The following is a 26,638-nucleotide window of genomic DNA, read 5'->3' as shown; positions in this document are numbered from 1 at the left end:
GAGAAAACACTCCCGACAAATCTCTATTCACCTTATTCCGCCCCGCCCACTTTTGTCACTTTTTGCGTTGTCTCGGCACATCGTTGTCCAGACACTTCTGGTCGAGCGCGAAGCCCTTCATTTTAACGGAGAACAAGGGAAAATATTCTCCGCTCAAATCTGATGTTTAGTCGATTGATTTGTGTAAAATGTCCGATGTTCATTTGCACCAACAAGTCGACACTGACCCGTTTCTCTGCGCGGCCTGAAAACGGCTTTGTTTTCGTGTAGTGACTGATTTTATGTGGACTTCTCCAGCCCCATGTTAACACATAGGAGAAAAGGGGTGGGCACAATTCATGGCGAAATTTGACGTACAATGACAGTGTGTCTCCCAGGCCCTGCTGTGTCTCAGCCGCTACCCCTCTACTGTTTACCACGCCTGAGAAAACCGCTAATGTTACTGCGCATGGTTAAGATATTCCAATCTGAAGTGCTGGCTCAACTCAACTAAACAACTAAACCTTTTGTGAAATGTCCGATGCAACGATGCAAAATTGAAGAGCTTTGATAGTACCCGGTTGAGCGAGCTTTTTGACTCCCAAGACCAGGGCCAAACCGGTCTAACCAGGTATAAGTTTAGGACCGACCTCTGGCTGTGGCCAAAGTGCTGAACCGAGACTAACATAACATGAACAGACTGAAGCCTCTTATTGGCAAAGAGAGACAGGACAGCCCTCACTAATGACATGTAGGTCATACGGATTTAATATTTCAAATCATCATACCGCTGTTCTAAAAGGAGATTTTGCTGATATTATTATTTGCCACTTAATAAGTTAATATTTTAGCCGTTTTTTTCCTGTAGTATTAGCCTTGGCCCCTCTGAATGATTCCATAGCTCCCACCAGAGGCCGCATTTGTTCTCACCGCCTTACAAAACTTCTAATGACGTTCTGTACAGCGTGCACATCTGTGGGGGCGCTGCCCACAACAACTGCGCTTGTGTCGTGTAGTGGAAACACAAGCGTGTACAGGGCAGAGTTGATACGTGACAATGCGAGCACATAGAGCATGGCGTGCACTGTAGAACCGTGTTCCGTGGAAAGATGGCTTTAGGTCTTTAATTGGGTCTTGTGCTGATAATGCTTTTTCATAAAACAGTAGGCCACTGTTGCTCTTTATGCTCGCTCCTAAGTTGCTCTCAATGTAGCTCGCAAACCAATTGTAAGAACCTTAAATTGTAATTACTCTACTGCTACATTGTTACCAAATAAAATGCTGCATCTAATTACATTTAACAATCTTTTTAATCAAAAAAGATTGTTATTTTTTTACCACTGTTGTCTGATTTAAGACAAGTTGCCAGACTCCCCTGTAGAATCTAAAGAGGTCTTACGACTCCGATGACAAAAATATAATTGATTTGTAATCTCACAAAAAACAAAGGATGTAAATAGTTCTGAACTGTTGTACTTTATTCAAGACAATCATCCTTTCAAGTGACAAAGCAATCCAAATTGTTTTGCAAAAATATATTTTAAAAAAATGGACAGTAATAAATCAAGGACCAGTGTGACTAGGGCCCCAACCAGGAGCCAGGCCTGGGACACTCTGGGGAAGAGAGGGGCAGAACTGTCAATCAATCACCACCTGATGCTTGATCCGCTGGCAGAGGATAAAGCCAGTCACACCTGGCAGGCCCAAACGTATTGTGAGGGTCTGTTGGGAACGTCTGGCAGATCACTCTGTCAGTAGGGTCTTCGACTTCTAACTATGGAAGAGCTTCTCCCAGATCTAGAGGGAAGTTGGAGTCCGAGAGGACCATGTTCTGCTCCTGCATTGTCAAAACGACCACTTGCAGCTGTGGCCATAAGGTCTCTGGTGCCTGACGCAGCTGCAACCTCCGAACCTAGTGATGGCAGCCGGAAGTAAGGGATGCCATCAAGCTGAAGAAGGAGGCCTGCTTGGGCTCTGGAGGCAACTGAGAGGTGCCAGCAGGCCAAGTGTGCCGCAGCCTGTGCAGTCGCAGAGGCAAAAACTCAGATCTGGGAGGAGTTTGGATAGTCCATGGAGGAGGACTATTGGTCTGCCTCAAAGAAATTCTGGAGCTTCAGGAAGGGGAAGCAGCTTCACTAACACGGTCAACAATGTGGGTGGGGAGCTGCTGACCTCCACTGGGGATGTTGTTTGATGGTGCAAGGAGGCATACTTTGAGGATCCGCTCAATCCCACCATCATGTCCTCTGATGTGGAAATAAAGGAAGAGACTTGTTCATCCCCCAAGCTGAAGTCACTGAGGTTGTTAGAAAGCTCTGCGGTGGCAAGGCTCAGGGGGTGGTATAATGTACATTGGCAGAGTCAGTTGCCTCTGTCAGGAGCAGTTTTAAAATACAATATTTAATAGACCAACTCCATTCATGAATTGATGGAATTAGTCTTTTATGGGTTTGTGATGTATGACACATTATTACATTGCATTTTATGTCAAAACATAATGTTACAATTACAGTATAATGTCGCCATCCTGCCGTTCTGCCCTCTGTGTGGCATGGCGCCTGTTACATCTCTTCCTGCCAACTTCCGGGTCCAGCCGGTGTGTCAGTGCGTTCCTCGCTCCTCCGAAGGACAGGTAGCTTTTTAGATTTTATTGCATTTAATGTAACTACCTACTGGCCCTCACTGGAGGTTTTGTAATTTAGCTCTGCGTTGTGGTAGCGGTTCCACGATGTAGTCCCCAGATGCTCCTTGTGCAGGTATGGTGTGCGTCTCGCTGTCATGGCCCCACACTCGTGTGTTATGCCCTGCGTCCAATGGTGTGTTTGGGTTTCACTATATTCTTTCATCACTATATCACTATATTCTGGTCTTCTACCAGTAGGCTATTGTTATTTCACAGGTGATCTGGCTGTGCCGATGCGATGCCGGTGCGGTCCTAATCTTGCCTTGTCTTTTACATGGTCCTTTTTAACATGGTTCCCTCATGGACTTTTCTTTTGTTTTAGGTTTTTACCAAACTACCACTCAGTTGATGCCAGCAAGGAATTGTGGTATTATATGAAATGTCTGTGAAAATGAACCTCTTGTGTATGAAATGAACTTACAATAATGAAAGAAAAGCAGAAAATAACTTATTGAAACTAAATATATAGTAAATCAACTTACGTTTTTGCTAAGTATGGACTCTGCCTGTGTCAATCATAAGCAAACCTGCGTGCCTTAAGGTCCGGAGCCTTCTCTCCGGTGGCGTCAATATTTATGTTAGTTTATTTTTGCTGTAACATTGTTTTACAAATGTCATAACCGCTCGACTTGTCACATCTACTTCCGGCATTGTTTGAAGCACTCATAGATCTCTTGGTATGTGTGACTAGTTTCAAAATAAACCTCATAATTAACCATAATGAAATCTGATATGGGCGAAGGCGCTGCTTGCAGACAGCCAACAATACCACTGTTAAAAAGATATATTTTTGCTGCCTGGATCTCGTTGTTTTTTTTGTTTTTTTCCCAAGTGGAAAAACAGGCTCAACTGAAAATTGGATAGTGAAATGAGAGAGGCCAAAGGGTTGCAAATGCCATGGATGCGCTACTTTTGTTCTGTCCATGTTAATCACACTGGAGGAAGAAGGGCCTTGGTTGAAATTGGATGTGCACAGCTCTGAAGCCCTGGCTCCTTTCCACTCACCCAAGGGTTATCTGTGTCCACTCAGCTCAGACAAATTCAAGAGCAGGGGCCAAGCTAAACAAGCAGTCAATCCTTACTGCAGGTGAAGGTTAGTGCTGGAGTGAGGGTTAGGACAAGAGGCTGTGCAGTTGAAAACGAGGTGTTGCTTTGGGTACAGCAATCTTTGGAGGATTGGAGTTGGCAGACTGAGTGCCATATTGTAGGTATGTAGCAAGAGTAAAAAATAGACGGGTGTTTGGTATACAGAATGTTTGTATGTGAGGTATTTCAAGCCAGCATTCAAAATGATTAGTCTGGTTAAACGGTTATTAGGTGTTAATGCTACACAAACAGTTGTTGCCTGTTCACTACCTCTTGATAAATAGGGACAAATCTTTAGGCAAGAAAACAAATCATACACAGTGCAGGATTTAAGGAAAACGGGCCCCGGGGGTAAAGTTTTTTAAGGGCCCCCCCCCCTCCATAATCAATCAATATTTATTTATATAGCGCCTTAACAACATCTACACTGTATGTCTGTCTGTCGGATTTCTCTCTCTCTACGATTAAAGGATAATTAATGTTTTTTTGTTATTATTTGAACATGCACAAGTAGCTTCTTAAACATAGGACTAGTTTAAAAAAAAAAAGACAAATTTGTGAAAAATATACGGGGGTTAGGAAGAACCTTTGCTACGGCCAGACTGGTGGGGGGACTCATTTAAAAGGGGGGGTCTGAGGGTCCCCCCCACAGATCTTTTTTATTTCAATGGTGCATTTTAACAGACCAATAGGTACATGTTTTTTTTCCCCAAAGTCGACTTAATGAAAATAGCTCAGACCTTGTTAAGTCCTGGCTTAGTCCTGGTCTAGACCTGGTTTACTCTTGGTTTAGCCCTGGCTTAGTCCTGGTTTAGTCCTGGTTTAGACCTGGTTTAGTCTCGGTTTAGCCCTGGCTTGTTCCTGGTTTAGACCTGGTTTATCCTCGGGTAAAAATTATCTGATAAATGTGAGGGAGTCTCCAAAGAGAGAGAGAACTAGTTTACAGCCCGCACTGAGCACGCATTTTTCTCGCTATGCCCAGGGGCCCTTCAACCTGCTGGGCCCCTGGACTTAGCCCCTGTAAGCCCCTTCATAAATCCGGCCTTGATCATACACCGTCTAATTCATATACAATTAGCTCTTAATCAATTATTTATAGCTGAGAGCATGTTCCCCATTCTGAAGTGATGTTTTGATTGTAACAAACTATTCTATTAGCTTAAAGGGACTATACAGAGTTTAAAAATGTTAAAATTAAGTATTTTCCTCCCCCTACATGTTCCAACAATGTCCTAATGTGTAGAATGAGCCCAGACCTGTTCACCACAACTGCCTCTAAAATCCTGCACTGTCACACAAAACGATGTTCATTCGGGTCCGAAGCGCCGTCATGCACGAGCTTAATATAGAGACTGCAGTTACACGTAAGACCAGAGGTGGCAGTAGTGAGCATAAAATGTCCAAACTTGCATCTAGCCCCTTTAACACTAATTCAACCCAAATAAATCTGTATTAATAAATGCTGCGGCAGGTAGTTGTCCAAAAAAGATGACCAATATTCAAATATATGTGCCTGATGTTGGCCAGTTGAAAGAAGTTTCAGACAAAAGATTAATATGGAGCTTTGTGAATGCAGTCACTACGCAGTAACACCACGGACACAATCCAAACAGCGTCCTCGTGACTAAGAACATTTGAACTGACTTTTAAAATAGATTACCTGTTTTAATACTTAGTGATCATTGGCAAAAGCCTGCCTTTTGATTTCAGGCTTTCAATTATTGCCCTTTTCTCTGTTGTTACATTGTCAGCACACCTGTTCTCAAAGTAGATGAAGGTTTCAGTGGAAGAATTAAATGTTAGGATTTTGAAGGTGTCAAGATCCACACTGCTGAGCTGCGCAATGGGAGCTGTGAGTTTAATAGTGCCGCGGCTTTTGTCATTGTCCTTTTTTCAGGACTTGCTGGTACCTTTGGACAGCTTCAGGCCTCTTGACTGAGCAAAAAATAGACGAAACAAAATTATGCATAATTATTTCATTATTCCTTAAAAATAGTTGTATAAGAAATAACTGTGAAAATACAAATGTAGTTACTTAAACATCCATCCATCCATCCATTTTCTTCCGTTGCCGGGTCGTGGGGGCAGCTGTCTGAGCTGCCCAAATCACACTGCACCAGCCCCTTATGACTCCTCCTGCAGGTGGTGGGTCCACAGAAGGACGGCCTCATGATTCTAACCAGCCCTGTTGGTCTCTCATGAGGGGCTTCTGAAGAGACCAACAGGCCTGGCTAGAACTTAGTTACTTTAACAAAATTATTGTCATTTGAATGTATATGGAGATGCCATTTGAGGTGACATCATGAAGAAAGAACTATGCGGAAATATTGGAGCAACATAGATACAGACGGCATCTCTGGAATCGCCCATATATGGTCATTTTTGAAAACAGTTAAGGGGGAAAACAATTTTAAAAAACTTAAACTTTCTCTAATTATTCAAAAACTACTGTAACAAATGCTGAAATATGAACATAGTTTCTACTAAATAAAGATACAAAGACATGGGGAGGAGCAAAGTGGTTCAACAGCCCATAAACACATGAATAACGGAGAATACTAACTTGATGCTACATGTTAGCATCGGGCTAATGCTAACGGTTAGCTAGCGCTAGCTACAATTGCCGTTTTTTCCACTTCTACTGAACAATCTGTTGCGACAAAATATCCATATGGGCCCGATTTACACTTGACTTTATTTATGTGATAAATAAGTTGATATTCCACCAGAAAGTGGCAAAAAAGAGTGAAAAATTGTGTTTCTCTAAAGATTCTATTTTCCCCCTCGGCGAAGCCACGCCCCCTTCTATGACGAGATGCCGTCTGTATCTATCTCAAGACATCAGCCAGGAAGTTAAAGCTTGGGCGCAGATGGGTTTTCCAAATGGACGATGACCCAAAGCATATGGCCAATACTGGTTACAAAGTGTAATATATTAATGAAATGTATGTTAACTGTTGGCTTAAAATGCTATCTCTCATTAATCTGGCATTTAGTAAATAGAAATATATTTTTAAATTCTAATTGACCTAATACAGTTAAAGTTTATTCTAGTTTCATGTCAGACAGAGAGGAAAAAAATGCATATGTGTCTTTTTATATAGTGAATGTAAACATCTGGTTCCAACTGCATGTATGTACATCAGAGGGGAAGAGAAAACTCGGGATGAGTCACTTTTGGCAGATCATTGATGAGTTTCTTCAAATGTCCCAGAAAACCAAAATATCTGTTTCCGTGAGAAAATAATGATGTGCAAAGTTAGGAAAGGTTCCCCTTAATGAAGAGTTTCTGTTGCTGTGCATTGAGGAGGTAGCGACGGGAAGGACACATCACCCTGAAGTCTGGCTGGCTACTCCAGGTGCCGCCTCACTCAGGGATGATGCAGAATGTTACGGGTCAGTAACAAGTTTTGGAAAAAAGCAAAACTGACTTAATGGTTTGGTAATTTAATGTATTAATTATCACAAATGTATGTATGCAAATTTGCCAGAATACTGAAAATCATAACCATTGTATCGGTAAAAAAAATGATATTTAAGATATAACAGCAATAATAATAACGGTGTGGAATTATTAGTAATAAGAAACAGCTATTTCCCAAGCTCAACAATGAGACAGCAGTGGGCTTTTTGATAATTCTGTAAATTACCATCCTTATTCTGGAGATTAGTGCGTGAGACTGGGATTTAGTGCTTGCATTAATCTCCTTTAAGACCCTTCATAAGAGCTTAGTCCAGATGATTGTGCTCGATGCTGACCATGTAGTTCTTCTTGACAAATACCACATTCAAGTAAGGGATAATGTATAGAACGCTGGTCATTATCGGGAAAATAAGTACCGACAGGGCGAACCGGACTTGTTTCGCCCTGAAGGTGCGAAAGGGGTCTTGTTTCGCCCTTCCGCTTCGCGTCGGGGTCCGGTTCGCCCTGTCAGTACTTATTTTTCCGATAATGACCAGCGTTCTATACATTATCCCTTACTTATTGGATGTACACTATTGTTCTCTTTAAAACACTTGGTACTGCAATTTGTCTTCAAATGGTAGGGCAAAATCCAGACTCACTGCTGGACCAGTGACTGAGTCTGACCGCGGCCTCGACTCAGTTTCTAGCGTGGAGCAAAGGCGAGCAAACACGAAAAGGATCAACCAATCAGGTAAGGGCAGACTTGTTTTGTTCTTGTAGTGTTATTTGCGGTTCAATGTTAGTATTTGAACAGGGTTATAGTAAATCATGAAACTCACCCAGTGTCCGTGTGGTTTTGGCAATTTACTGCAGATCGGATAAAAGCTCTTGGCTCATGTGCACCATTTGTAGATTGGATTGAGCGGACTTCTGCAACCCAAGAGTGACTTTGCTAGATAACAACAGGTGACTGCAGACAAACACATCTGATTGCAGAAGCCTGTGTGAGTTCAGTTTGAGCAGCAAACTGCTTGCCAACTCTCCCGATTCACGCGGGAGACTCACGATTTTTAACCCTATCTCCCGCAGTGCTCCCGCGCAGTCATTTCTCCCGCTAATATCCCGATTTTACAGTGAAAGAAACAAGTAAGATTGTACGGGATATATTTGCATGATCTGGCAACCCTATCGTTTAGAAGAATCACTCCTTTGCCTCTGTCAGCGCTCTACTCCGTGCTGATTGTGTAGTTATTCATTTAGACTCGCCACAGCCGCTGTTGGAGCCAACATCCACCTTTGGCTTTGCACGTTGTGCCTTTACCGTGTGCGGTCCGACAGGACAGGCCTACAGCGCACACACAGGCCTACAGCGCACACACAGCCGTCCCGCCGCACACGCACTCACGCTCACACTCGGGGGGGAAGAGACAGGTATCATGCATTCATCGCTCTGTTTGTTTTTGTACTTCATTAGCACGAGGGAACAGAGAGAACGAGACAGTCGGTCGGTCAGCTCCTCCTCTCAGCGTTACCATGGAGACATTCTCATATATATTCGCATATTTAACAAAATTATATATATAAAAAAAAAAAAAACTCTTCCTCACCCTCCGCGGGCGGTCTCTTTTTCCTCCTGCTCGGGTCCTCTACCAGAGGCCTGGGAGCTTGAGGGTTCTGCGCAGTATCTTTGCTGTTCCTAGAACTGCACTTTTCTGGACCGAGATGTCTGATGTATTTCCTGGGATCTGCTGGAGCCACTCCTCCAGTTTGGGGGTCACTGCCCCGAGTGCCCCAACGACCACGGGCACCACTGATGCCTTCACCCTCCAGGTTTTCTCCAGCTCTTCTCTGAGCCCCTGGTATTTCTCCAGTTTCTCGTGTTCCTTTTTCCTGATGTTGAAGTCGCTTGGTATTGCTATGTCGACCACAACGGCTTTCCTCTGCTCTTTGTCCACCACCACATATACATGTATATACATATATATATATATATATATATATATATATATATATATATATACATATACATGTATATACATATATATATATACATATACATGTATATACATATATATATATACATATATATATATAGACCTGTGGAGACCTTACAATCATTAGATGACAACATGTCAATTCTTATTTATGCATATAAGCATATAATATTTTTTGTTCCTATTTTGAGAAAGCATTTTAATTTAATCAAAGATTGTTTTAAATACAGCCCATTTTCCATAGATTTTTTGACCCTTGTGCTCACTTTTGAGCTCAAGTTTCCGACTTTTCATTCTTAAGGTGTACAGATCTCCCTAATTCTGGTGCTCTTTTCAACAATTAAAACTATTATTTTCTTTGTCCTCAATGGTAAACTGAATAATAGCTATGGAATATATAAAAAAAACAGTATTTCCAGCACAAGTTTCCTTCATCGGGTAAATACAGAGTAAAAAATGACAACAATAATACACACACCTGGCACGATACAATGATGAGAAAAAATCTCCCTATTTTTCACAACCCAATGTTGGCAAGTTAAGTCTTAACTTGCCGGGCTCGTAGCAAAGCACTGTGCTAAAATGTGACAAAATGCATCGAACCAAAGGTAAACTGTACAGCGGATGTGAAACCATTCCATGAATTTAACATGGTGGAGGTGACCCAACTCTCACAGCTGTATTGAAGAGTGATGACAGCATGGGAGACAGAGAGTTTTATGCAGAGATGTAGATTTTAAATGTGAAAGACTCCGCCTAAGTCTCCCTAAGGCAACAGATGCTTGCTGGATTCTGTTTTGAACCTTACAGTTAATTGTATTGTCATCCGATATAATGGCCCCGAGGTGTCTGAATGATGGCACCACTGTTAAGTGTTTATCACTAACAGTGAAGGCGGGTTCTGTGCACAGTATGGGATAGGGGATCGCAGTCATTTGCTTTACAGCTCGAGTACCCTTACTCCTTTCAGCTTTGTGATTGCCTGCAGCTTCCTGGTGTCTGTAGTTAATGGCAACCCAACTGCTGTATTCAATCTCTTTATGGAGGTTTGTTGATGACACAAATGAGAAAGATGTTAAAAAGCCTGGGTGCTATGTATCCCAGTGACCCTGACAGCCATCACGAAACTGTCGGAGAAGGATGACAAACTTAAGGGAGAAGAATGCCCCACAGGAAATCTCGTTGCACCGTGTCGAAGGCTTTTGAGGGATCCAGAAAGGCCATGAAAAGGTCTTGATGTTGCTCTTTTCCCTGAAGTTGCCGTTTTGTGAAGAGCATGTCGACTGTGCTCCTCTTCTTTCTAAAGCCACACTGTGATTCAGGGAGCAGTTCCTCTGTGATTCTGTAGATCAACCTCTGCTGCTTTACCTCTGCCAGAACCTCACCAGCAACAGAGCGGAGGGCTATGCCTCTGTAGTTGTCAGTCAGTTTTATCACCTTTGTTCTAGTAGTCCGGTTGAAACTCAGAAAATCTGAATATCGTTCATAAGGTCATTTATTTCTGTAATTCAACTTAAAATGTGAAACTAATATATATAGACTCATTGCATGCAACCAAATTTAAAATCTCAGAAGATTGAAATATTGTGAAAAGGTACTATATTATAGCTCAAAGTGCCACCCTTTCATCAGCTACTTAAACCAAAACACCTGCAAAGGGTCCCTGAGACTTTAAACGCTCCCTCAGTCTGGTTCAGTAGTTCACCATCATGGGGAAGACTGCTGACCTGACAATTTAGCAGAAAACCATCATTGACACCCTGCATACAGAGGGAAAGCCTCAAAAGGTAGTAGGAATAAAACAAAGGATGTTCCACAAGCCGCAGGAAAGGCCATTCAAAAGTGTGGGGGACCTTCACAAGGAGTGGACTGACGCTGGAGTCAGTGCATAAAGAGCCACCACACACAGACGGATCCTGGACATGGGCTTCAAATGTCTGATTCCTCTTGTTAAGCTGCTCCTGAACTACACACAACATGGGCTAAAGGAACAAAGAACTGGTCTGTTGCTCTGTGGTCCAAAGTTCTCTTTTGTGATGAGAGCAAACTTTACATCTCATTTGGAAACCAAGATGCCAGAGTCAGCAGAAAGAATGGAGAAGCACACAATCCAAGATGCTAGAACTCCAGTGTGAAGTTTCCACAGTCTGTGATGATTTGGGGAGCCGTGTGCTGGTCCACTGTGCTTTATTATGTTCAGAGTCAACGTAACCGTCTAGGAGATTTTAGAGTACTTCATGCATCTTTCAACAGACAAGCTTTATGGAGATGCTGACTTTATTTTCCTGCAGGAAAAAGTTCCAAAACCTGGTTAAATTACCATCGCATGCCTGTGCTTGATTGGCCAACTAACTCGCCTGACCTGAACAGGCATGAGACCAAACAATGCAGAAGAGCTGAAGGCCACTATTGAAGCATCCTGGTCTTCTATAGACCAGGACTAAGTACATATGCATGATCACAGACATTTCTCTGTTTAAAATATTTTTTTCATTGATTTCATGTAATATTCTAATCTTCTCTGATGTCACTTTGAGCTGAGTTGGGGGGCAAAACTGTTGATTTTCCGATCGATCTACGTTCCCACCCTCACCTATGATCACGAGATTTGGGTAATGACCGAAAGGACAAAATTGCAGATACAAGAGGCCGAAATGAGTGTCCTTCGCAGGGTGGCTGGGCGCACCCTTCAAGATCGGGTGAGGAGCTCAGTTACCCGGGAGGAGCTCGGAGTAGAGTTGCTGCTCCTTCACGTCGAAAGGAGCAGCTGAGGTGGCTAGGGCAACTGTGTTCCAGGCATGTCCTATTGGGACGAGGCTTCGTGGCCCAGGGCACGCTGGTGAGACTATGTCTGTCTATGTTGCCTCAGGGTCCCCCCAGCTGGAGGAGGTGTGCATGGATCGGGAAGTCTGGGCATCTCTGCAGAGACTGCTGCCTCCGTGACCCGGCCCCGGATAAAGTGGAAGAAAATGGATGGAAGATGGATGGATGGATGGATGGATGGATGGATGGATGGATGGATGGATGGATGGATGGATCACATCCACAATGTTTGTGAAGCCATCCACAATCACAAAAATAAATGAATGAATGATTTTGAGTTTCACCTGTGTGTAGTAATAGTACTGGCATCTATTTGTTGCTGTGGGATGTTTTCTTCAGCTCAGACTTTAGTAATGAAGCGATGTAACATTAGTAAGCAAAGGTATCCTCCTTTTATCCAGCTTGAGAAGCTCTGCAGGAGCTATTCAAGCTGGATAAAAGTAACAATTGTATCCAAAGTAACACCATATCTAGCACAGTCCTGTCCACATCTGACATGGTCCACCGTGACTCAGAGGAACTGGGACACACATTTGATATTTTACTGTGTACTGTCAGATTAGACTTCAAATGTAAAATATGCACTTTGAGCTGATTGTCTTTAATTGAACTCTAGAACAGGAAATGACACTCAATTCTGCAAGTACCACTAAAATATATATGTTATCACTGGAAACACACTATCTTGTATATTAAACATGAGTCTACGGATGTACATCCTTATTCTATCATTCAGTAACCAATTACTGAGGCCAATTACCAAGCTGCAGCTGACTGCATGTCCCCCATATATATTGTCAAGTATTAGGGCAGATGGCCACTCTTTGTATCAGGATCAAAGCCTGTGGTCTAAGTAGCTCACTATTGGACCACAGCTGTACTGAGCTAATGCTAACCCCTCAGGGAATTTGAACACAATTGAACACAGTCTAATAGCTGCATGTGCAGTGTAACTTCTGTCTTTAAAGTCCCATGTAGTCCCATGTTTCTTTGATTGCTTGCTCTTCCAGTCTTGGTGAGTGGCACAGTGACGCAGTTGTTAGCCCTTGTGCCTCACATTAAGGAGGTTCGGGGTTCCATTCCCAGTCGGGGGCTCTTCTGTGTGGAGTTTTCATGTTCCCCCTGTGTCTGCGTAGATTTCCTCTGGGTGCTCCTGTCTCCACTAGACTTAAAAATATGCACATTAGCAATCATACTAATGCATCATCTCTTATCATATACATCAATTTATAATAACAGTGTGTTTATCTCCATTGCCTGTGGTTCTCCAAACAGCCTTGTACACAAGAAATCTAAAGGAAAGGTTTAATGTTTAGCAAACTGTTTCTTCAAAGGCAATTTAAACTGTGCCATTATCCCGAGCACAGACGTCATGTCACGCTAGCTTGATCGAACTGATTATTTACGCTCAGACAAAGATTCATTTTGTATCCAAGCACTTTGAACTTTTATTGATGTTTATATATTTTACTGCAAATATGTAAATATACTCCAATAAAGTTTCAAAATATTAATATATATAATATAATATATAATAATTGCCAAATTGGGTTCACAGATGTAGTCATATAATCTATTCAAATGAGATTAGTACAGTTGACTTATGCTCCAGCTTGTTAAACACACAATGCAAATAGAGCTGATACAAATCATAATCCCAGGTGCTGTACAAACATTTGTTCAGCTGCGTCTGTGCACTGGTTCCCAAACTGTGGGAGTGGTACATCTAAATAATTAGATGCCCTATAATCAGGGTTTCTGCAGGGTCAAACCATGATGAACCATGGAATAACATATTATTGTTTAGTTTTATTATTTTAATGGCCGTAATAAGAGTTTCAAATGGATTTTTACGTTACATTAACAGTTTAATTAATTTGCAGAAGTCAAAAGTCTTTGATTATCATCTTCATATTTCACTTTCAGAAGATTGCTGCTCTACTTTCTCACCAATTTCACATTTTTAAAGCTCCCAATTTTTCCCAAACAAAACTTGCTGAGCCTTATTCCAGTAAAGTTTGATTAGTCCTTTTTGCTTTACATCACTATGTTTTGTTTTCCAATGAGAGGAGCTTCATGTTTTAATTTTTTTTCTTTAAACAATGAGTTTGATACAAGCCAATAATCTCGACAGAACCTCAAGAGTTTATTGTCAGCTGCTGTGTTTAAAGGGTATAGCCATTCCAGTATACTGTGCACCAAAGCGGCGTTGATGTTGCTGAAGATGTAGAATCTGGGCGTTAGTTCAGTCAAATGAGCTTTTTATAAGAGAAATCTGCGTCTCCTGCTGCTCTAAAATAAACATTTAAGTTTAAGCACAACAGTATTGTGTATGCTTTATATAATAATGCATCGATTCTCATCCCCAACTTTAGAGTAGGTTTGTGTAATACAAAGGAGAGCAAAATGTGTATTAACTGTTATTATGAAAAGATCTGATCTCCTTCTCATGTCTCGTCCCGTGGGATTAGAGTCCCGGCCCATCCCTATTGTGCACTGATCCGAAATGGTGGATTTTCTCCTGGTCTGCCTTTTCTTTTTTTGGTCCTTGCGAGCCTTCCTGTTGTTTCTTTCTCACATGTTTTGATGGAAATGTGGTGTCGTAAGTCTTTCAAGTGCACAGGGACTGCAAAACCAACCTGACTGACCTTTTGGATGTTATTGGACTGCACTACAGCCTATTGGCCCATCACTGTCTACTGTTTATGTTTATGCCCTCCAAAACGAAAGCTTTGTTTGTGAACCATCGGACCATTTCTCTATGCGATATTGTCTGCCACTTTGCTCTCATCTCAACGTGTCACTGTAGCGGTGCCTCGCATTGTTTACCGTAACTTCCAATTCAAACAGAATAGCCATTGGGGTCGGACAAGGACACAGGCGAGCCAAAGCTATTATGATAGTTCTGAGGGAGATGCATCAGCTACACAAACACTGACTGGTGGATTATACAGCAAGGCCATAAACACATGCTTCCTTACAGTCACAGCTGACGATAAGCGCTCATCGCATCACTCAGCAGGACGGGACCTGACAACCATGTCTGTTTCCCTCCGCTAATCTCCTAATGGATCACAATGAAGACTGGATAACGAACGAGCAGCCCAGTCTTGTTTAAAATCTATTACAAGGTTGAAACTTCTACAAAGAGCCATCAAAAACTTCCCCAAGCTAGTTTGCCACTTTGTAGCCGTGCATGTAAGTTGCAAGTTGGCCTTAGGGAGGCTCGCAGCTTGTAGCAGGGACCCCATATGATCATGCAAAAATAACCCAGTTTTTTTGCGATAATTGCACGTACAGTGGTAGAAAGCCAACATAATGCTCTTGTTTCGCCTGCCTGAGAAAGCTTTTTAAAACATTTTATCACATCATAATAAAATAATAATACGTAGGTGCATGGAACGTAAGCTCTCTGACTCTGCTTAGTTTGTTTGATTTACAGCCGCTATCCCATTCATAGGTTTACGGAGCTTAGTTCAAGGTCTGCTTTTTTTTATCTTGCATATAGAATAACATTCAATGCTACATACTAATCGGTGGATATCTAAAGATTATAAATTCAAACTCTTCTGCGTATCATTCTTGGCATCATGCACTGAGAAGTTTTTGATTTAAGAGTTGCGCCAGGACCTGTCACATCCATCTTCAGTGCAGACTCACAGCTGTGTTATGTGAGCTCACGCAGGCGTTGGGTCGCTTTCGGAATGCACAAAACCGCTGTCGACCAGGCCTCCTCGTGCTGATCCACGCTCCCATTTACATTCACAGAAAGTACGCGCATGCCATGTTTCTGCACCCAGCAATGCGTGGGCGGGTTCCTAGAGGGGAGATTAAGCAATTCAACCGCAATGATAAATGAAGTAAACATTGTTGTCAAATACTTTAAGATTAGAAATTGAATGACACAACAATCGCACATGAAGCTGTTCATTGCATTTCTTTTCTAACGACATGTTTATGCGACACGTCATCTTGGCAGGTGATCGGTTTGTCTTTCCCCTTGCATAAAAATCAAAACATGCCCTTCGAGGTCCACTCCTTGATGGTAATGTCAATAGACACTTATTGAAATGCATTCAAAGCCATCAAGTCTCCTGACCACAGATTGGTGCCAGTAGATGTCAAGTCAAAACAGATAATTAAACCCTTGATGAATTGAGGCATGTTTAGTTTTCTGGAATGTAGGCGATATGAACTGAGCACAATACATTTCCAATTCCATGTGTCAACGTCCAACAATCTGGACAAAATGAGCATATAACAACATGTGGGTAAAAGACCAGATTCTGTCATCTGTTTGTTTACCCACATTTTGGTATATGGACATTGACGGTCCTGATTCACGGCCGTCTTTTGTATCGAACCCGATCCAGTCATTCAATCCGATAGGATCTGATACTCTCAAAATGCCTGGAACAACTGCAGATACCGATACTTTATTTTATTTATTTGTTTCTTTGATATGGACATAACAACAGCATTGGACAAACCTTAGGAGCCATAGGAACCATAGAAGAGGAGAAACAGCCTCCTAGTCTCTTATCATGCTATTTTAGCCATTCCAAAGTTAAGTATAGGCATTTATATGAATGATTGTACCTCTACCGCTATGGAGCACTCATTTTTGTGATAAATATAAGTGTTTTCTGGAGGTATTTTTCAAACCCGGAAGACACAACGCTTCGATTCAGTTAACTCCGCCCCCTCTCCCCGCACATACTTTACCGTAATATAAATAAACAACAATAAGTGAAATTGCTTCACGATGCAGTTATAAGGAGTTGACATCTGCAACACAGCTTCATAAATGGCTACCACACAAGCTAATATGCTAACCCGCGTTTTGACTCACCGCTCTGGTCCATCGCTGTTTACATTGTGGGACTCGCGTTGGTTATAAAAGTTAATCCACTTTGATTCTGGCGAAGGTTCACCAAACATCCATCAGTGACAGTCACAGAAAAACAATATTTTGATGATAGTTGCTGAATCCCGGAGAAAAAAACAACTTCAAGTGGCCTCTTCTTGAAAAAGTTTGAATAAACTCCCGTCCTCGTAGCCAAACGCGCTTCTTTTTCTCCGTGACATTATCGTTAGGTAGAATAAAGAACAGGTGTGTCCAGTTATAACGAGCTCCATCTTCACAGCTGCAGCGCAAACATGACTGATCTGTTCAGACGCTCAGGGATGTGTTTGTTTTGGCCACAGCTGATCTGGAAGCACCTCGGGCACATCCTTTTTTTTTTTTTTTTTTCTCTTTGTTTCTCTCTTACGACAGAAATAATGAAAAAGCTGTTTTACAAATTAAAATCAGGCCGTAAGCATAGAATTAAGGCATTGCATTACAGACGTCGAGCACTTCCGTTCCGCTGTGACGACACAACTGAACAGGTCAGTCGTTCACCAGGAGAGGGAGGAGCAGCTGCTCAGAGAGCAGGATTCAGGACGATTACTGAGAGCTGCGTGAATGAAGCTACAAACCACTCTGGGGGTGTTTTTGATAAGGAAATAGCATAACAACATGGCTAAAAGCTCTAAAAAGTCGATTTTGTATGATATAGGACCTTTAATATCGGATCAGTACATCCCTGTTTTGGATTCATGGATAAGGGGGAGAGTTGGTTGTAAATGTAGAAACAGGTGGGTTGAGGCTGAGGAAAATGGAGAACGTGGGTTTGGGATGGGGAGGGACTGAGATGCTGCTGGATGTGTTGAATCTGTCTGGTGAATAAAGATTCTTGGGTATTGCAGAAATCAGAAGAATAGAGATGAGATGGAAGTGAGTCGTTTTGTAATGTTTGAGAGGAGTGAGAAGAGGACTTGGAGTTTCCTTCATTTGAACTGAGTAAACTGTGGATTTGGCTTTGGAGATGAAGTCCTTGTTTTGGAGGATGTGAGTTTTTGCTTCTAGTCGTCCTTAACTTTACCAAAAACCCAGTCCGGTCGATGATTTAACTTTTCGACAATGGACGCTCCCTGGATGAATGAGAGCCTTCACAAACATGTGAGTCGTGTACATGTCTTTGTCAATAGTGAGTCCAGTTTTTCTTTAAAGTCTTTCAAGTGCGCGGCCTTTTGTGTTAAGAATGTGTGTGTGAATGGGAGTGAACCAGGGCACCGAGTGGGTGAAGGAGACAAATGGAGTTTGAGTGGAGCTAGAGTGTTGAGGATGTTATGGAGGTGAGTGCTGTACACACTCAGTACTACATGTAATGTAAGCATTGGTATATTGTCCATTTGTATAATAATCATTGACCAAAGCAACAGTGAAGTTGAATGCGTTCATCTCTGAATGGGGACCTGGGGGTGGGATTAAATAAGTTATCTTCCTCCCACTCCCTTTCAGGTAGAAATGGATCATCATGTTTACATACTGTATACTGTCCTTTCTGTGCAACTGTGTCCCACTTGTGTCCCATTGTGTTCCACTCAGTGTACCCTGTACAAGAAGGGCCAAAGTCGCCTCCACCTTCTGAGGAGACTGAGGTCGTTCGGAGTGAGCAGGCCTCTGCTCAGGACTTTTTATGACTCTGTGGTGGCCTCTGCTCTCCACTACGCTGCCGTGTGCTGGGCCCCGGGCCGCACAGAGCGGGACAAGAACAGACTGAACAAGCTGGTCAGGAGGGCCAGCTCCGTCCTGGGCTGCCCCCTGGACTCTGTGGAGGAGGTGAGGGACAGGAGGGTGTTAGCCAAGCTCACCTCCATCATGGACAACACCTCCCACCCACTGCACTGGACTGTAGAGGAGCTGAGCAGCTCTCTCAGTGGCAGACTGAGACACCCTCAGTGCAGGACGGAGCGCTACCGCAAAGCCTTCATCCCCACTGCTGTCAGACTGTACAATAAGACTGTAAAGTAACATGTGCAATAATCTCTATATCAGCTGCACTTTATTAACTCTGAGTGATCTTCTTGAACGCCGACTGTAACAAGTGAATTTCTCCTTTGTGAGAGCAATAAAGGATTATCTTATATCTTATAATTGTGTAATTGCATCTATGTAATGATAAAGATTTTAATGGCTTTTCCCGCTAATTGTGGGCCGGTGTAAGGTATAACGGGCCTTATCTCGATCTGACTGGCCCAACCGGCCCAAAAGTACGTCTCCCGGAAACTCCCGAATCTCCCGATGGCCAGTCCAGCCCTGTCCGGAAGAGAACGTTTTGGCAGGGGATTGTCCCACCGAAACACAGAAAAGCGGTTCCGCCTTCACATTAAAGTTAACACTAGAATGAAAAACTTGCAAGCCACAAGCATCAACACACAACTGCACACAGAGAGAGAGGGAGATATTTACACATGACTCGTCTAGAATGATGCCAACTAGTGCCACAGTTGTCAACTCGTCTGTTGACTACTGTCACCCTGATGATGGGGATGGGAGACACCATCAGGCCCAGCACCATGTTGGAACCGCCTTTACAATTCAATAGCTTTATGAGGGGAACTTCATGTTAGACGGCGCGTTCTCAGATTTCTTGCTTCATTGAAACTCTGCTTATTTATTATGCTGCGTATTTCATTATAGATTGTATAGATTGTCACACTATATTGCCCTTAAAGGTGTGAAATGTCAACGATTCACAACCACCAGCCTGTACACGCTATCGCTGCTTTTCTGTCGGTCTCTCTGTTATGATGGTCTCACTCTCAGATTGCTCCCAGTTTCTTACTGTGTCCCATTGTTTGCAGCCTGTTGATGCGTTTCTGACAGGATTACGCATGCCCCACAGTATTGTTCCCATGTGGTGGAGAACATTTCAAGCAGTGTCAATGGCGGACATGTGAGGATTAAGGATGCTTTTTTTTTTTTTATCCTTTAGTGAAATCCTGCTGCCCACCCACCAACGCACAGCCGGTGATTTCATTTCTGACTGGTGTTCCAAAAAGTGTCAACATAGGTGATTCACACAGCTTTCCTTAGTTATTGTGCACTCTCAGGCATTGTATATTGAGCCAAATGCACAGGTATAGCCAAACTACTCGATGCGAGGGCCACTTTGCATTTTTAAAACTTGCCAGGAAGAGCACACTGTTCATTTCAAAGTACAATTCTCAAAATAATACACTGTCATCGCCTAAACACGTTTGAGAGAGAGCGAGAGTGTTACTATCCATATGAAAAATAGTGTTATCACTGAGAGGAATGTATGCTCACTGACAAAAACACATTTTTTGCGCAGATACTTGAAAAGTCTCTGCTGTAAGATGTTTTCACTCCCTGGCGACTCGCCTGATCTCCAGACGTCACCAGACATCTCTGTGACTCCATCCGCCCAACAGGTTGCCAACTAGTCTCCAGGCCATGACGGATAGGCCCTTAAGATGGGCTTACTGTGCGATTTTCACCACGATCTTGGCACAAATTTTGATCACACAAAAAATGCGTCTCAGTCCAGTTTCCAGGGGGCTACGAACCACATCAAGACAAACGTGCGACTGCAAATCGAACAGTCGCAGGGTTTTCAAACATGGTTGCGCTACACAATTATTTTCCCCGTATTGATCAATCTCGATTCGATTTTTTTTGTTTTAATGATAAAAAAACAATAAATGTGGCCTTTTCTGCACCAGTAGGTAAACAGATGCTGCACTCGGACTCGAAACTGAGGGTAACTCTGTCCTGCTGCAGAGGCGAAGACACTTCTAAACCTTGCAGTACAACATCCCCATGTCGCCCCTCACCTGATCCCGCACCACGCACACACACATCTGTAAAGGAGCCGCCAAAAAAGTGGAAATGTCCGAAGGCCACTACTTCATGGAGTTTAGCACGCCAACAATTTAATATGTACATAAAGAAGACAGTTTAAACATATTCACAGTCAGAGGTCCCGCTAATTTCGGCTGTAGCTTCAAAAATCCACATGGTCCAAATACAGCACTAGATTTCCTTTTCGAAGGTGAAACGTTTTGTCTACATGCATATGGTCGTCTGACCGCTCCTCGCGTGCATCTGTTAGAGGAGTGAGCGCAAGTTTGTAGCTGATCTTACACTTAAATACACCAGATTCTTTTCTCTTGCTGTCGCATGTTCCTTCCTTCATTCCCTGGGCTTGACCTGACAGGCGCTGCAGAATAAGATAAGATAAGATAAGATAAGATGGTACTTTATTGATCTCACAGATGGAGAAATTGCATTCGATGAGAGAGCATCCGGCAGCAGCACCCATTCAGTGCGCACCACTCTTTTTCCACTCTTTTTTTTCTTTGGTGAAAGATGGTTGTGTCGCGGCCGCCATCTTCACTGTTTTGGTCACAGGAGGAGCACTGGTTGATGGGAAATCCGTAGACGATGACCTCGGCGGTGGAGCTCTTGCGCTTGGCCACGATGTTCTTGGCCACACAGGTGTAGTTGGCCGTGTGGGACAGACGCGCCTGCTTGATGATCAGGTTGTGAATCACAGCGTCCAGATTATTTTCCAGCTGGTAACAGAGCTGGCCAGTTATCCTAACGCACCACGCCATTATATTAAAATTTCATTTGTTTCCCAGCACTACTTGTATCCATAGTAACCTACAGGCCAATCAGGTCATGCCATTAATGTCATGCGCGTTTTCACTCCGTGGAGTCAATCAGTCAAAAAAATAAAAATAAATGTTGCACAGTTTGAGCTGATGATTAATTTAGCTTGTTCAAAATGGTCTCTAAAATTGTGCTTTGTCCAGACCTGGTGCTTTTCATTTATGCTGCTTCAGCCACAAGACTTCTACTATTGCAAAAGAAAAAACCTCTGCGCTAAACTTTGTATTTCCCACAAACGTGGAGCAGAAGCAATAAATGCACATCATGTTGATTAGTAAGATATTATTATGTCAAGTTACAGTCCAGATAGCGAGGCAAATATAAGAAATTATACTTGGGAAGGGGTGAGAGAGGAACACAAGAGTCCAAATGAGCTGCCTTGTTAGATACACTTTCCAGACACTCATATGCTCATTCGCTTTGCAAACACATCCGCCCACTACTGCTTTCCCTTACCTCGAAGTCACTGTTAAGCCCTTTGTAAAGATAAAGGCAGGTAAGCCTGTCCTACTGCTGTTTCTGGAGGAGTCCGGTCGATAATCTTTTAAGCGAGCATAGTCCAAAAACACGATGCACATGGTCCTTGTGCTTCTTTTTTGTGACAGCCATCATTCAGTAGCAATGCAAGATAAAGCTGACAGCCAGAAGTGAAAACTGACATGAATAAACTCGCCAATACTCTAGCACCATTTAGCTGTTAAATCTTTGGTGAATATGTCCCGGGCCCCAGTGAGATGGTTGGCCTTTTTCTGTGTGTTTTTTGAATTGCATTGCTTTGTTTTATGCATGTATTTTATTTGACAGCCTGCTTGGGGCCGCCATGGCCGCCATAGCCGTGATGGCGAGGACACGTACCGTGGCTGCGGCAGAATGGCGGTTGGCGTGTCACGTAAGAGCTGGCAGCGAGACACCCCACGCTGCAGCAGCACGGGACACCCCGCTAGAGCCAACGGGGTCGGCCCGTCATTCCGACACACCTCCATTGCGACCCACCGCCAATCCGACACACCGTTATTCTGAAATCCCTCCATTGCGACATCCCGTCAATCCATTTATTGCCACCGCTATTCTGACAATAGGTCCTTGAGGTTAGGGCTAAGGTTATGGTTCGTAAACCAACAACTAGCGTTTGTCGGAATGGCGGGACGTTGCACAAAACATAAAAGTGTCACCACTCCGACAAAGGGGGAGTGCCGGGACGTTTGATAAAAAATGTACACAATAACCCAAAACAACCACAATTTGACCTCAATGTCGGAGTGGGGGGGGGCGATCGCATAATAATTTGTGGTCAAAAAGCTGCAGCGTAAATTATAAAGTAATAATTTTGTTTTGATGGTGTACAGAGTTATACAGAAAATGCACTTTACCTGTGACTCTTTTTTTTCACTTGGCTCTCGTCTGTATAGTATATCATTGAACTGGTGTGGGTCACAGCAGCCGTCTGTCCCACGTCCTTTCAAAGTCCCTATGAAGAGCTCGGGGTCTGCAGATACAGTATTAACAACTTAGTTTTATTAAAGTAATAATTGACCTTTCACGAAACTCCCAAAATGGTAATTGTCCAATCATACATCTGGGTAACCCTTACAATGAAGCGAGGTCCATCAATTGGTCATTAATCGATCATAACCTTTTTACATTTTCCCACAAAGGCAATCAGTCAGGAATAAGAAGAGCAGCCACAGCTTTGCACAGCCTCTGCTCCCGCTGTAATGTCATCACATTACAATACAAGAGGTTGGTGGCACTAAAAATACGCACAGTTTCTAATGGTAAATGAAGTGCAACGCGCACAGGAAATAGCAAGTGTTCTTGTCCTCTTTGTGTTTCCAAAGGGGATATCTGAAATGCAGTTAAAAAGTGCATCCATTGGCCTGGTGTCATCAGGAGACATGGAGATTTTATAACTGTGTATCATCAGCGTAACTGTGAACAATGTCTCCAAAAGCACCATTTCAGTTAATTCCCCCAAGTTCTTACAACCGTCTTTAAAAACGTCCCAGTCAGTGCACCTGAGGCAATCTTTTAAGAATGGGCCTGTAGTAGGGAGTCAACCGTCAAGTGGATGATGTTGTGGCGCTCTACGGAGGGATTTATATGCCCCTTTGATAGAACCAAAACACAGGTCGAGGCATTTTAAGTGGCTTAGCTGGACTGCAATGATTACAATCACCCATGACAAGGTTTGGTGCCTCGGGAGAAATTCCTTGACGTATATCTTGTTTGTTTGCAATTTCCGAGCTACATTTCCAATTGAAGGTTTCCTGAAATTGTCCTGAAATCTATCCAAAATGTTCCGCCCTTTCCAACCCCAATCATACCAGTTAATTCGTAGATGGTGCTGTCTCAATTTGTGTAAGGATCATTTCATAGGTTTGTTGTTTTTGTTTATGGAAGAGTGTAGTGATGATGCATTTGCCTGTGTTGTGTGATTAATAGATTGGTGATGGTGCTGTCAGGTTGGATTATACGGAGTGACAAGCCTGATTGACAAAGTCATAGATCATATCACAACAACCCTCTCCTCTCACAATTTTCTGCTCGAGTGAAGGTGTCTCTCAACTATAACTGCATACAGGTTTATGGAGCCAGTAATATATCCTGAACTATGCAGTCTGCCAACAATCTATGTTTAAAAAATAACTTAAATAGTTTAGACGATACCTCTTTTTGAGTCGATAATTATGCACAAAAAAAGAAAAATCAGAAAAGAAGAGAGCCATGCACAGCGATGGGGTCTGTGTCAAAGCCTGCCTCAACTACTATTCTATTGCAGAAGAACAGCATCATTAATATTGCTCTATTCTGTATTCTTGCCCTTCTGTTTGCTTCTAAGGTTTGAGAGTAGCCCAATGCAGTGCTGTTCCACCTCTCTGCTCAGTGCTACACACGGAGTCCTGACCCGGTATAGACCTGGTTTAGTCCTGGTTCAGTTTAGAAGGAAAGACGTGCCCATCCACAGCTCTCAACCAGCGTGCTGTGTCAAAAAACAGTATGGTGAAAAAATGAAGATAGATCTGCACAATTGTATGCTCACCAATGTTTTAATGCTCTCACTGGCAGTAGTGATGTTTTGGGCCTTAGCCTTTCATCAGATTGCATGGGCTGATTGTGTCACATGATCAGAGAGGTCACATGACCTGACAGTATGATAAGAGCTTTACAATATTTCACATTATCGAGCACATGATGTATATGGCAAAAAAAAATAGTATAAGAGGTGTGAACTGGCACATCTAAGAAACCACAACATGGAAGACAATACAAAACTTATTTTTTAACATATACATATACAGCTGTATAAACAAATATGTACAAACATTCAGAGATACCCAGGATAGAACATTTACAACCATGACAACAATACTGTAACTGCCTGTTCACTGGCCTCTCTAAACGAGAGCTGCAGAACATCCAGAACGCTGCTGCTCGAGTCCTGACAAGAACAAGAAATATGTCCATATTAGTCCAGTGCTCCGGTCTCTGCACTGGCTTCCAGTCGCTCAGAGAATAGAATTCAAAACAGCTCTGCTTGTGTCCAGTGTTTTCATGGCTTAGCACCAAAATACATCTGTAAGAGCCATGAACCATGTCAGGTCCTTAGAACTTCAGGGAGGGGTCTCCTGGACGAAACATGGTGATGCTGCGATTCAGTTTCATGCAGCTCAAATCTGGAACAGTCTTCATTAAGTGCATGAGACTGAAATTATTTTATCTACACTTACTTTGTCCTGTAACTAATTTAATTGTCCCCTCCTGGAACCGCCACCTTAACGTGGTGGAGGGGTTTGAGCACCCGAATGATCCTGGGGGCTCTGTTGTCGGGGGCTTCATGCCCCTGGTAGGGTCTCCCATGGCAGCCAGGTCCGAGGTGACGGGTCAGGCAAAGTGTCGTTTAGAAGCCCCATATGAGAGACCAACAGGCCCGGTTAAAATCATGAGGCCGTCCTTCTGTGGACCCACCACCTGCAGGAGGAGCCATAGCGGGCTGGTGCAATGTGATTTGGGCATCTCCAATAGCTGCCCCCACGACTCGGAAACGGACAAGTGGAAGAAAATGGATGGATGGATGGATGGATAATTTAATTGTAATGTTGATGTTTTATGGATTGATTTGATCTGTGTAGTGGCTCCTCCCGTACCCTATAAAAGGTGCTCCCTCTCTTTGCCTGACCTCTCCCCTCTGATGTCACACGCCGGCAAGAACAGAATGATGCCGCCGGCTGAGCCGTCGTGAGCTCAGCCGTAGCTTGTTGAGGTTATTTATTACACAAAGAATTAAAAGTTTTGTCATTGTTCTGCAGCGTCAAGCCCCGGTGACTCGCTACAGTTACTTGTGCTTCCTGGCTGTGGCACCTTCTGTCGGGCTGTTGCGTCTCTGGTGCCGTCGAGGCATGTTTGTGAACACCTAATAGTCGCATGACACACACAAGCGACTCGGCTCTTGTCGGATGGGCCTCCACTTTCTGTGATTCTTCTCTCTTCGAAGAAACCTGTCAGCTCAATTAGCACTATCTCCCGTGGACAGTGAGGATCACAACGTGACCCTGATGGGTAGTAGTCGGGCCTGCTGAGGTGAGGTAATGGCTACAAGCAACTCTTCGCGAATACAGTAGGATGCTACTGCCATACTATTTCTATGGACATGGTGCTCTGCACTGCTGTAAGGGCAGCTTTTCCGGGGTTTATTTGGACACTTGGAACTATGGACTGGTTGATGCATGAGGGGTCAACGTAAGGGAAATACATGAAATGTATTGCTTTCAACCAAATGAATTAGAGAAACAATACTCATTTAATAACTAAATAAAATAACATTTTTATAACATAACTATCCCTGTCCCTAATGAACCTGTGTGACTTAGGAATGAGTTCATTCTTGTGTTCCCTTGACCCACAAATCAAGGGTGGCGTTGTAACAACAATTTAAGGGTCTGTACTGCTAGCACTTTAAGTAAAAGGCCCCTTGCTACCGGTCGTTATGCCACATCTGCTTCCTTGTAACTTTATGCAACTGTGAAGCACTTTGAATTGTCTTGTACATGAATTGTGCTCAACAAATAAACTTGCCTTGCCTGCTACAGTGAAGGTATGGCACAATCAAATACACAGGCACTGGAGTATTAGTTTGAACATAG

This window comes from Gobius niger, assembly GCF_951799975.1.
Source record: "Gobius niger genome assembly, chromosome: 2".
Lineage (NCBI taxonomy): Eukaryota > Metazoa > Chordata > Actinopteri > Gobiiformes > Gobiidae > Gobius > Gobius niger.
This window is presented reverse-complemented; position numbering follows the sequence as displayed.